This window comes from Passer domesticus, chromosome 20 (assembly GCF_036417665.1).
Source record: "Passer domesticus isolate bPasDom1 chromosome 20, bPasDom1.hap1, whole genome shotgun sequence".
Lineage (NCBI taxonomy): Eukaryota > Metazoa > Chordata > Aves > Passeriformes > Passeridae > Passer > Passer domesticus.
This window is the reverse complement of record NC_087493.1, coordinates 11,528,841-11,541,853: the sequence shown is the minus strand read 5'-3', so window position 1 is coordinate 11,541,853 and position 13,013 is coordinate 11,528,841. Positions and strand designations below refer to the sequence as shown.

Here is a 13,013-nt window from a genome sequence, read left to right as displayed (position 1 = left end):
GCAGCACAAGCACAAACACATAATGGAGCTGCCTCTGTGCACTGCCAGGAGACAAAACCCACCCTGGGAAAAGACAATTTCCCTGGGAATGAGCTGTGCCCTCTGCCTTGGAACTCACAGGGCTGATGGGGAGGAGAGGAAAGGCATCCCCCTGTGCTGGGCTGCTGTGGGGGAGCTGTGCCCACGTGGAGGCACTGACAGCTCCTGTAGAGCCCAGCTCGTGGGGCTGGGCACCCAGCCCTGGCTGGCACCTTCAGGGGCACAGCAGCTCCTGAGCAGGCTCGGCTTAGGGCAGTGACAAGCCAGGCTTGGGCTCAAAACTGTCCAAACTGGGCTGAGCCCCAGAGGAGGAGGGAAAATACCAAATCCATTCTCCTCCCATCCTGTGCTGTTTCATCCTCTGCTTCAGAGCCCCTCTGAGCCTGGCTCTGAAACATGGGAGGAGGAGGAGGAGAAGGAGAAGGAGAAGAAGAAGCAGAAAAAGAAGCAGCAGCAGAAGAAGAAGAAGAAGAAGAAGAAGAAGAAGAAGAAGCAGAAGAAGAAGATGATGATCCTGGACAAAGGATGGGCTGCTGTTGTCTGTGGGCCACGCACTCTTTGATTTAAACCCACCTCTGTGAGCTTCTCACACTCTCAGATTTGGGGGAAGACAATAAACCAGGCAATAAAGGCAGCTGCCACTTGGGAATTCCTCTTTCTTTGTTATTTTTCCATTATCTGATCCATGAGGGAGAATTGTTCTGTGCCAGAAGAGCTGATCTCCTGGGTGGGGAGGTGGTGGAACTCTGAGATAGTCACCTGATGCTGAGAGCAAGGAAAAGATTGTTTTCTCACTGAAGAGCTGCTCGTTTTCCCACTTTTATTTATTTGTGTGTGTGTGTGTGTGTGTGTGTGTGCAGAGGAGCTTGGCTGCTCCGTGCTGCATCCAGAGAATGCCTGGGCCAGCCCTGCCTGGAGCTGGGGTAGGACTGGAAGGAGCAGAGGGAATGGAGCAGCAGCAGCAGGAGCTGGGAGGAGCAGGAGGCAGCTCAGGAACACAGTCACAGCATCCTGGAGGCTGGAAAAGGCTTTCAGGATCATCCAGTCCAACGACACCCCAGCCCCACCACATTCACCACTAAAGCCTCTCCTCAAGTGCCACATCCACACGATTCTGGAACCTTTCCAGGGATGGTGACCCCAGCCTGGGTAGGAAAAAGGGTGTCCTGGGCTGTGCAGAGTTCTGAACTGAGAGCAAGGCTGGAATGGGCCCCTCTCCACCTTCCCACAGCTGAGGGAGTTGGTTGGGCCATTTCCAGGGAGCTGCTCCTTTCCACCGAGCAGAACTTCTGGGATTCAAGTTCATTTTGCTGTTTGCTTTTGTTTCCTAATTTATATTCACATGAGACAGAGTTCAGGGCTCAAGGAGCATTTTGTTTTGTTTGTGAGTTGTTATGAAATATGTGTGGACAGATCCATCCCCTGGTTTGATGGGAATGCTGCTCCACTGCCTCAGGAATGGGCTCTCAATCAGCTCTGTTGAGATTTCACCCCTCTGGCCACTGAATCTCCTTTTTAATCAGCAGGGAAAACTTATCTCAGCTTTACCTCTACAGCTTCCCTCAGAAATCTGCCCCAGGAGGGGATGAAGGGCACTTTTCATTCCCAAAAGAATATTGGAGGGGCTCAAGGACACGGATTTAAGTGGGAACCCTCAGCTCAAACTCCATCCAGACAAAGAAGAGGTGACAGATTTAGCAGGAAAAAGAATTCCTCACTAATAACTCAAATATATCCTCAGTTCTGGTGACAAAGGCACCAAACAGCTGCAGCCAATTATTGAGGGGGAAAAAAGTAAATCTATGGCTAAATTAAAAATAAAGAAATTAATACAATTTAATGAGTTTTAACTCCACAGAAAGCTGAAGAATGATGGGATATTTTGATTTTGGACTCATTACAAACAATAAAGTGGTTTGACAGGAGATGCTAAATTTCCCAGAAGACCACTCTTTAATTAATTTAAAATTGTAAACCAATTAACATATTTAATACTAAATGCTCATACAATTAATTTGGCACTCGGAGAGGATGTGTGGTATTTAGGGAAAGGAAAAGAAAAGCCGGATTTCTCAGAGAGAAGTAAGAAGTTGATTTATTTAAGCACAAAATTCACAAGGAGCAGGATGAACACCCCTTCAGGTGAAAACCTCAGCTCTTCTTCCACACATCTGACCTAAATTTCCCTTTTTCAGTCTACACCCTCTCTCTTTTGTCCTGTCACTCAGTTCCTGATGAGGTCCCTCTCTGGGTTCCCTCCAGGCCCTGAAGGGGCTCTGAGCTCCCCACACAATCTTCTCCTCTCCAGGCTGGGCAATCCCAGCTCTCCCAGCCTGGCTCCAGCCCCTTTATCAACTTCCAGGTCTGCTCTGGAGCTGCTCCAGCAGCTCCTGGTGCTCCTGATGTTGGGGACAGCAGAGCTGGGCACTGTTGCAGGTGGGGTCTCCCAGAGGCAGGATCCCCTCCTGCCCTGCTGCCCACACTCCTTTGGATGCCACCAGGATTTGTTTGGCTTTCTGGGCTGTGCCATTTCCCCCAGGATTTCTGCCCAAACAGCTCAGAAGTTTTCTGGGAACTGACAAACTTCCTTTAGAGCTGAAGGAAAAGCCAGGTAAGAGAGTTCTGGTGTCTGGGTCTCACCTCCTGTCTGGTTGCAGGTGGCTCTCCCAGGAACCCCTGTGGATAATTTGTGTTCATCTTCCTCTCTCTTCCTTTGATGGACAAGTGTTTATTTCTTATTTTCCAGCCCGAGTGGGGAGAATTGGAAGATGCCTGGAGCAACAGTTTCCCAGGTCATTAGGAAGCCAATCAGAGAGGGGCTGAGTCTTGGGGTGATGTTTTTCACTGGCATCACAGAAGGGGGGCATGGCCTGTCCTATTCAAGCAGTTCAAAGAATTCTTCACACAGAGGAAGGAGCACCAAGTTTAAGGATTGGGAGAAAAATAAGGAGAAGATCAAATAAACTTTCAAACCTGGCTGTGTGTGATCTCAGAAGCTTTCTGACAATAACATGTTATTCCTCATCATTACTGAAAGGCAGAATTAAAACTGCTTTAGTGATTTAAAGTGCTTTTCTGGACTGGAGCACGCCAGTGTTTCTCCTATGTGGAGTGGGAAACTGAGAATTTCTGGGTTTGTAATGGTTTGGAAGGCAAGGCAAAGCTCCCCAAGGGTATTTGCCTGCAGATCCTGCTGGGAAAAATCCCCAGCCCTGGCTCTGAGCTCATCCATGTGTGCCGGGCTCTGCCCTCAACATGAAATTCCTTAATGGGAACTCTCAGCTTTTTGTGAGGTTTTAGAATCCTCAGGTTTTAGAAGGCTGAGGACAGTGAGCACAAAAGAGTTTGTAAGGAAAAAAAGGAAACTTGTGAATAGTCCTGGTAACAGTGGCCATTTGCTGGGTGCCTGGGGTACAGAAGAGCTTTGGGAATGCTGGAATTATGGAATATCCTCAGTGAGAGGGGCCCCTGAGGGATGGGATCAACAGCAGACACCCTCACGGGGCCTTGTTTAGCCTGTCCAGGAGCCAGGGCACTGCTGGAGACAGCAGGGATAAAGCCTGACTGTGCTGCTGCTGCAGCCACTGCTCACTTGCTACTGTTTGTTTCTTTGGGAATTGCCTCACTTACTCGAAATAATTTAAAATTTTGTACACAAAAACTAATCAAGAACCCAAATTGTCTCCTTTTTAAGCATGGGAAGAAGTGCAGAATCAGCCTGAAATCATTTCGAAAATAATAAAGGCAGATTCAGTGGCAGACTAAAAAGCAGAGCAAGTACAGCTGTGAGCTGGTCTAGGTTTATCTCAGCTACTGAAAAGCAGACAAAAGGTATTGGTCTAGCTCAGATTTAATTTTTAAACTAACGCTTGGTTGCGTAGAGATTGGGGAAATAATGAATATTCTGCTTCAGCTGCTGCACCAAAAAATTCCAAAGCAAAATGGCACATGTCACATTGAAACAAGATTGGTGCTGCTTCTCTGTAAGTGGGATGAAGACTCCTTTAAAACACTATTTTTAGTCAACTAAAATTTGCCATTGACATGAAGTGAAATGTTGTCTCCTTTTCAGAACTTGGGCCTCCTGCTCAGTGTTTTTCCTTCAGTGGGAGGGGGGGAAAGATTTGGGAGCATTTCTTGCCATTTTCAAAAGGATTTTGCTCCTGAGAATTTCAGGTGTTTTGTGCTTTCACATCCTGTAAAAACAAGAGCAGTGAAGTCTGACCATGTTTTAGGATGATTTGGGTCAGGGTGCCCCCAGCCCCCAGGTGACACCCTCTCTGTGCCCAGGACAGCAGCAGACAGTCCCAGCAGAGCTCCAGGCTGGGAAGTTCAGCTCCCCTTCCCAAAGTCCATCCTGACCTGCTGGGGACAGGCTGGGCTGGGGTGTCCTGGCAGGACCCCCACTCTGTCCAGCCCTGGAGGGAGCTGGTGACAAGCAGAGTTCTGAGATGTGCCAATTGTCTGAGTGATGTGTCCTTCCCCCAGAATGCAGCCCATAATCACAGCAATTACACATGGCAATCATTAATAATTGCATTTCCCTTCAATCAATTTTTACTAAAATATAGCTTTTGTGCCAGATTCCAGTTCATTTTTCCCATAGATGTGTCTCAGGCCTTGGCAATATTCCTGTGGGAAGATCAATCAGAACCCAGGACAGGATGACACGCTACATTTCTGGGGGGATCCAAGTTTTAATTAATTGTTATTCATAAACTAATTATTGGATTTACAAATGAGTTCTTGGGAAATTCATTAGCCCTTGGAAGCTGCGTGTCAGCCATTTGCAGCAGGATGTGAGTCTGCTTTTCTTCAGGAGATGGAAATCCGTGCCTTGAAATGCAAAAAGGTTTTTTTATTTTCCTGGAGCTCTGTGCCCGTGGCCAAGGTCATCCCCCACCCTCCCCTGCCCCTGCTCTCCTCCTTGATACCTGGAGAAGCTCCTGGAACAGAGTTAAAGAATAAAGCAGGGATTTATTAAAAGGCCTCAAAGGGTCCACCTTGGGCAGTGCAAGAGCCCAGCCAGGGCTGCACCAAGATGGACCCAGGATGGACTCAGAGGCACGAGTTCTCACACTTTGATCAGTTCTGGTCCATTCCCACCTTGGGTTCACTGTCCAGTTGCAGCTCAGGTGATGCAGTCCCACCCTCCCAGGTTGCTCTCCTCCATCCCCTGCTGTTTGCACTTTTTGGGGCTGAAGCTGCAGCGCTGTCCTTGGTTGTGGGGCTGGGAAAGGATTGTTCTGTGTGCCTGAGCTGTGAGGAGAGCTGCTGGCACTTGGTGTGGAGTTCAGAGTTCTGTGCCACTGCAGTGCAGGGTCTGGAAATGTGAAAGATAAAACTGAAGGCATCCTCCTCACAAGAATCTGTAACTGGGACCAGTCTCCCCTCAGCCTCCTCTGCTCCAGCTGGACAGACCAGGAGCCCTCAGCTGCTCCTCAGGAGGTTTCCCCTCTAGAAAAGGGCTTTATTCTCTCCTTTTGGGAAGGCTTTTCCCACAAAAGTGCCACCACTGGTGTTTGGCCTGCCTGAAAGGTCCCAGCATTCGACCTGCCTCAAACTCGGGTGAGGAGCAGCTTTGGGAGACAAATTCTGCCCTGAATGGAGAGAGGAGCGGGGTCTGTGCTCAGGACAGCTCCAGGAGAAGGCCAAGGAGAACATCCAGTGCTTTTGGCCTTGGCTCCTTCCCACAGGGAGAGACCCAGAGCCGGGTGTGGGGCCTTCCCCACTGAGCTGAATCCCCAAGGTTTGGGGTGGAAAGGATCTTAAAGTTCATCCATGGCAGGGACACCTCCCACTGTCCCAGGTGCTCCCAGCCCTGGCCAGCCTGGCCTGGGACATTCCAGGGATCCAGGGGCAGCCCCAGCTGCTCTGGCACCCTGTGCCAGGGCTGCCCACCCTGCCAGCAGGTGCTGGACAGGAATCCATGGAATTCTGAGGGACAGCGCTGATCTCTGCTCTCTGTGACAGGGACAGGGGGCAGGGAATGGCTGGAGCTGGGCCAGGAGAGATTTATGTTGGATTTAGGGAAAGGCTCTTCCCCAGAGGGTGCTGGCACTGCCCAGGCTGCCCAGGGAATGGGCACAGCCCCGAGGCTGCCAGAGCTCCAGGAGCCTTTGGACAGGGTGGGATTGTTGGGGGTCTGGGCAGGGCCAGGAGCTGGACTCATGATCCCTCTGGTCCTTTCCATCAGGAGATCCCATGACTCTGGGAATAGAGGGACACCCTATTCCTCCCCCTAAAGACAACTCTCAAGTCTATTTTTTTGTGCACCTTCATAATTTTCCCTTTTCACCGCCTCTTTCCGCCTTCCAAGATTTTGCCTCTCTGCTGGAAACTGCCAGCTATGCAGGCCAGATAAACCTGTGTCATTTTCATCAAGGAAAAGAGAGAAGAAGTGTTGATTGCAGGTTGATTTGGGACCTGGATCCTTGTGCCAGTGCCTGTGGAGGGGGGAGGCTGCACGGGTGCTCCTGGCAGTGAAACCTCGCAGCCCTGCTGTGAGCTGCTCTTTTTAGCAGCCTGTCCTCAGCCAGGGGTATTAATTGTTTTCAAATATCTGAGATGTCTGAGTTGTTCTTGCCCGAGGTGATAGGAAATTCTATTAAATCCTGTCAATTCTATTAAATCCTGCCAGTTCCAATCCGGGCACTAAGGCAGAGATGCCTCTGACTCGTGGTTTGTAACTGAGAGCGTTCGAAGGTGCAACTGCCTGAAACCCTGAAAATGGGGAGTCTTTAAAGCACACTTATCTCCTGACCACATCACCTTTCCACCTGGCACGTTTGGGAATTCAAAATATGCTGGGATGGATGTTCTGAATGGAGCTTTCAGAGCCCTTCCAGGCAGAACCAGAGCTGTAGGAGTCAAAGGTTGTGTCACAGGCAAAGTCCCAGCTCAAATTAAAATCAAAAGTTGCTTTCAGTGCTCCTAAAGTGGATGAAAAATGTCCTTGTTTATCCTCCTGGAGTTTGCAGAAGCAGCAGAAATCCGTGTGCACTGCAAACCTCTGTGATTTGTCAGCTCTCCCAGAGCCCAGCACTTAATGGATGGGAAAGCAGAGCTGGCACTTCTGATCCAGTTCCCTGGATGCTCAGGGGAGGGAAATGCTGGCTTTGGAGCATCTGGGAATGAACTGGGGGTCAGGGAATTGCCTGCTGTGTGTGGCCCATCCTGGCAGTTCCCACATTTCCTTGCCAGGCGTTGGATGGCCAGGAGGAAAACGGGAATGGGCACGGCCCTGAGGATGCCAGAGCTCCAGGAGCTCCCAGGGTGGGATTGCTGGGGGGTCTGTGCAGTGACAGCGGCCCTGTGGTCCCTTCTAGGTGAGGAAATTCCATGAAAACAGCTTTTAAAATGGAGAGCAGGGAGGGACCCTGCTCTGTGCAGCTCCTTAGCTGAGTTTGGGAAGGTTCTTGGGCTGCAGTTGATTCCCACCCGTCCCTCACACACCTGAGGGTAAACCTGCCTGCAAAAACTGGTTCCTGTCCCACAGCAGGTGTGGAGGGGCCTTGTACTGAATGTTTAAACACTGCAGCTCATCCATAGCAAGGAATAATTGATAAGCAGAGAGGAAACCAGCAGGGAACAGTCCTGCACCCTCTGCTGCTCCTTTAACTCCTTCAGAAGCGCTGTGAGACTGCATCAACCCTCCCTGCTCCATAAATCCACCTGGAGGGAGGAATGACAGCAGCTAAAATGGGCTTTTTTCCCCATACCTGACCTCAAATTAGCAGCACCCAGTGAACAACCCCTGTTCTGCTCTGAAACCAAGCAAAGCCTGCTCTGGTTGAGCCCCAGGCCTGGGAAGGGGCAGATGTGCTGGGAAGAAGCCTCTTGTTGCTTTAATAAGAACAATACCCTGAAAGCAGCAGCTCTGCTCTGAAAGTCATGGAGGACACACCAAGCTGGGACCCTGCAATGGCTTTTAAAAAATTTTTTATAAACACCTGTCCCAGCATTAGCAGTGTTTTGGGACAGACCTCCAGGAACAGAAAGAGTCAGGACATATTGCAGATGAAGGGGAGCAGAATTAGAAGAGATGGATGAAAATACTTATGCAAATGAAGCTTTCAAGCCCGTCAAGAAACTCACCACGACATTCATTTATTACTTTATTAAGACAGCAGATGGCAAACTGCTAATGAATGTGGAAGCCACGGAGAATTTTTATAAACAAACGGAAGGAGGAAGCTGGGAGGGAGGAACAGCTGGGCTTGGCTCCAGAGCCAGGCCCAGGTAAAGCCACAGGGTTTGCGAAGAGCAGGAGGCTGGATGGGCTGGATGGTGCTGCCTGAGGAGGTTTGGTGGTGGCACTTCCCAAAAAAGGCTGCTGGGATGATGTGATCACTTCAGAACACACCCTTCCCCTGTGACAGGGCATCTTTAGTCCCCCTGTGGCAGCTCCAGTGCTCAGGAGCACCAAGGGAGGCTTTATCTGATTTTTCTCTGCCTTTTCTTTGTCACCAGGCAGGTGAAGATAAAGCATTTCTTGTGGTAGCACATGAGATGCAAATAAAATGATCAGCATTAGCAAGACAAACAGCTGAAAGCCACAACTGCAGGAGCCACAGGACCACTTGGAGGTGGAGATTCTGTGGAGAAAAATCCTTAGCTCAAGAGAAAAAGCGCTGCAGAGGGTTGGTAGCTATAAATCACCCTCAGTGCTCTTTAGCAGCATTCCAGACAGGAAAACAGAGACCTGTAGCACATCAGCAGCCCCTTGGGAATGCCAAAAAATGCAGATTTCCTGCAGAAATGTGAGTCATGTTGGTGAGAAACCTCTAAAGGGCAGGGGAGGGAATCGCCTCTACAGGGCATCAGTGAATCCAACCCGTAAAGGGCACAGAATAAACAGGAATAAAAGGGATTGAAATGAGTATTTCCTTCTCTTTGGAGAGAGAGCACAGCAGCAGCAGCTCCTCAGGAATGAATGTGAGTCATTTCTATACAATAAATGTACACATTTCTATATAATAAATGTGACTCATTTCTATATAATAAACGTGTGTGACACGTGGCAGGGATGGAGGTGGTGGCCAAGGCTTGGCCCCAGTGCTTGGAGACCTCAGGGCATGAAAAGGAGCTGGAAAAGGGCCTGGAGCAGCTGATGCAGAGGTTTCTAATGCTCCTGGAGGAGCCTGAGCCAGGAGGGATCCATGCTGAGGAACCTGCACGTGCTTCAGTGCCCCCTGCAAATCAGGAATCAAAACCAATTCCATAACCAGTCCTTGAGTAACTGGGGATGCAGCCAGGCTGGGAGGGAAGAAGGCCTTTCATGCACTCTAATGAGCTGATCTGACATCTCCTTGCTCCAGCTGACACTTATTACTGGAAATCTCAGCTTGTTTTCTTGCCATCAGCCAGGCCTCCCTCTTAATTTCCTCAGATTTCTCCCTGTCAGGTCACTTTAGAATTTCTTTGAAATAAAGACAGTCTTGTAAATAAATGGAGGCCAAGATGCTTCCCAGGGAGATGAGACAAGGCCTGTCAGGAGAAGAAATGAGGATTTGGAGCAGAGTCAACAAGAAGCACGTCTTTTGTTGCAATTGCTAACTAAGTGTAATTAACTTCCTGATGAGGTGCAGGATCTTAAGGACTGATTGGAGTTACAGACTAATCATTATTCATGAGAAATTAACAGACACTACTTACAGGGAGCTGAATGCTTTTAAAAGAACCCTGTGAAAGCTCACTGGGGCAAACATATCCATGATACAAGGCTGTGGATGAGCTGCTGGATGGATTTCTCCAGGCCAGGGTGGTGTGGGGAGAGGAGAGGAACCAGCTGCCCTAAATGTGAATCCCTGAGTGAGGCTCCAGAGGGAGAGGGGTTCAGCCCATCCAGGGGTCCAGCCCATCCCATTTCCGAGCTGTGCTCCACCAGTGCCCCCCTTTCCCAGGATAACACCAAGCCTGTGTTGGACTCCAGGGTTCTGTGGTTTCACCCCAGGCAGGAGGGAGGTCCTGGCTCAGAGGCCACATCCACACCCAGTGAGGCAGCAGTGCAGGAGCACTCCCAAAGCTTCTTTCCTCCTCCAGCACCAGCAGCTCCCCTTTCTGCCCAGAGGGAATCAGCCTGGACTGTCCCTTAATTGGGCTACAACTCCCCTGGCCCTGGCAGAGCAGTTGTTGCCTTCCATGCTATCCAGATTCTCACATCTCTGGGTCTTGAGGATCGTGGGATCATTAGGAATTCCCCACATTTGTCCTTAATTACAGCATCACAAATGAAAGGCTGAGCAGCAGCAGCATCCGAGTCTGCAGGGCTCCTGCAGCACACCCAGGGCAGCTGGAGCTCTCTGGGCTCGCTCCTGGCAGGAAGCTCTGCCTGATTATTCCTGAGCTGCTCCTTTTGGGCAGGGTCTGACGGGAGCACTGGGGAGTGGCTGAGCTCTCTGGCAGCCTGACAGCCCCTCTGGCAGCTCCAGGTGCTCACAGCAAGTGTCAGCTGGAAAAAGAGATCGTTCCTTTGGAAGGGGCTGACCTAACAATGCAGGCAGGGCTCTTCTTGTGCCGCTCACCCAGGGAAATGAGTCAGCAGAGGGGAGGGAAGTGCTTTATGTGCAAAACACCTGAGCTTGGTCCCTTGGAAATGAGTGTTCCCGTGGGTTCCCAGCCCCAGGAGCTCCCTGCATCTCTGAGATTCATCCCAGCCTTACCACAAGCAGGCAGTGAGAGAGAGGGTGAGGTTCTCTCTCCAAATCCTGGAGCAGCTCCCTGGGAACGCTGCTGAATGGAGGGTTTGGACAGCCCTGGAATCACAGCAAGGAGGGATTGTGTCAGTCTGAAGACACCAAACCCAGTTCTGGATATTTGGGCAGGTCTGTTGAAGTTCCACCTCTGGCTGTGTCCATTGGACACTCCCATGTTCCTGCAGAAGGGAACAGGTGAGAGGTGTGAGGAAGGAATTGTGCAAATCGGCTCAGAGGCTCTGCCCAAATACCCAGAATTGCTCTGTCCTGCTCCTGCATCATCTAAAACTCCATCCTCCTCCCGTTCCCTCCTTCTCCTCTCTGTCCTGCTGTGTTTGCTGTCTCCAAGATGACACCAGAGATAACTGCTGTAAACAAGGCACATCCCTGCCTGCCGTGGCAGTGACACCTCTGTCCTTGGGCAGTGCCGGCCCCACCCCAGCACTGCAGGCTGCCCCCTCTTCCCTCACAGTGCAGGGGAAGGGGTTGAATTCCTGCCCCAGGACCGGCAGAAAGAGCCAAATCCACCTGGGAAATGACTGAAGAGTCCTCTCATGCCTCGTTTGGAAGGAGGAAGGTAAACGGAGGTGTGGTGACACTAAATGTATAAAATAAATGTGCTCAGTTTTGCCAAGTGGATTGGTAGTGAAATGGAAACGCAAACAAACAGGAGATTCAATTCCAGTCCCATCATACTCTGCAGAAACGTACTGAACTGGCTTTTTTATAAACTGAGAGATGCCTCTGCCACCAGAAGGTACCAGCAGCTGTGGGAGCAGGTGTAGTGATGAGACTGAAATTCTGGCAACGTGAAGTTTATGAAAAAACAAAATGAAAACCCAAGGAAAGCAACGCTCAGTTCTTCCCTTCCTGAGGCATCTTTGAGGCCAGTATTGAATCCCAGATTGGTTTGGGTGGGAAGAGAGCTCAAAGCCCACCCAGTGCCACCCCTGCCATGGCAGGCACAACTCCCACTGTCCCAGGGACACCTCCCACTGTCCCAGGGACACCTCCCACTGTCCCAGGTGCTCCCAGCCCCGTCCAGCCTGGCCTTGGGCACTGCCAGGGATCCAGGGGCAGCCCCAGCTGCTCTGGGCACCCTGTGCCAGGGCCTGCCCACCCTGCCAGGGAGCAATTCCTGCCCAAAATCCCAGCCTAAACCTGTTCTCTGTCAGTCTGAAGCTGTTCCCTGTGTCCTGTCTGTCCTGGCCCTCAGCTGTCTCTTGCATGGAACATTCCCAAAAAGTGCTCACCAAGCTGGGATTTAATCCCTCTGCTCCCGAGGGACTGATGCAAGTTCCACGTCTCCTTTTGGACTTCTGCTGCTCCCACAGCCTTGGCTTTGCTGCAGGCAGGGCTGGGAGGGGCTGGACAAACGCCCTGTGCAGCAGGGAATGGATCAGTGGGGTGGGATGGGATGGGATGGGATGGGATGGGATGGGATGGGATGGGATGGGATGGGATGGGATGGGATGGGGGCAATTGGGCATCCAGAAAGCTGGAAGTGACACAGCCCATCTCCCAGAGGAGCCAGCCAGGAGCAATCCGTGGGTAGGGCTCCAGAGGAGCTCCTGGAAACGGAGATAACAGATGTGAGGAGTTGAGCCTGTGTCAGAGCAGATAATTGGGATGTTCCATGGCTCCGTGCAAGTCCTGCGCTCCCAACTGCTGCAGCACCTGCATTCTCTGGCTGGCACAGAGCTCCAAACCCTCAAGGAGATTAAAAACCATAAAAAGCTGAAAGTTTCCTGGCTTGCAGGCAGCTGCTGTGCTCAGCCTCCTTGGGGAGCTGTGCAGGGCCAGCTCGGAGCCCTCCCAGCAAGGCCACCTGCAGCTGCTGCTGGGGAGGCGAGCTGCAGATCCACTGGGCAGAACGAGCCAAAGGTGAAACCTTTCTTCCTCCAGCTGGTCCAGGAGGCAGCTCCTGAGGCAGGACCTGCCACTGTTGAATAAGAAAGTGGCCCAGACTCCAGGAAGGCTGCTTTGCACAACAGCAGCTTTAATACAAAAACTTCTCTCTTTTATAGACGGTTCCCATACATTCAGACCAGATTGGTCAATCAATACATTTCACCTAATTGTCTAATTAATAAAAACACTTTTCTCACAAACAATCCTCGAGAAGAACAGGAAAACAGAGAGCAGGAAACCATCACCTGCAGGTTATTTATAATAACAAGCTATCATCGTTTCTCTACAACTCCCTAGAAGTCTCACAAGTCCGCGTGAGAAAACAAATCTCGTTTTCTGTCTCTCTGACCAGGCTCTCCCATCCAC

At 50.7% G+C, this 13,013-nt stretch overlaps 1 long non-coding RNA gene across 1 annotated transcript; it reads right to left on the bottom strand.

Annotated features, from left to right (window-relative positions):
- Nucleotides 1-8,313: 8,313 nt before the first annotated feature.
- Nucleotides 8,314-12,086, bottom strand: LOC135284295 (uncharacterized). Its single transcript, XR_010349728.1, has 3 exons — nt 11,990-12,086; nt 10,704-10,915; nt 8,314-9,528 (listed from the first exon to the last, which is right to left on the bottom strand). It is a non-coding gene; the product is annotated as an uncharacterized LOC135284295 (long non-coding RNA).
- Between the last annotated feature and the right edge of the window lie 927 nt (nt 12,087-13,013).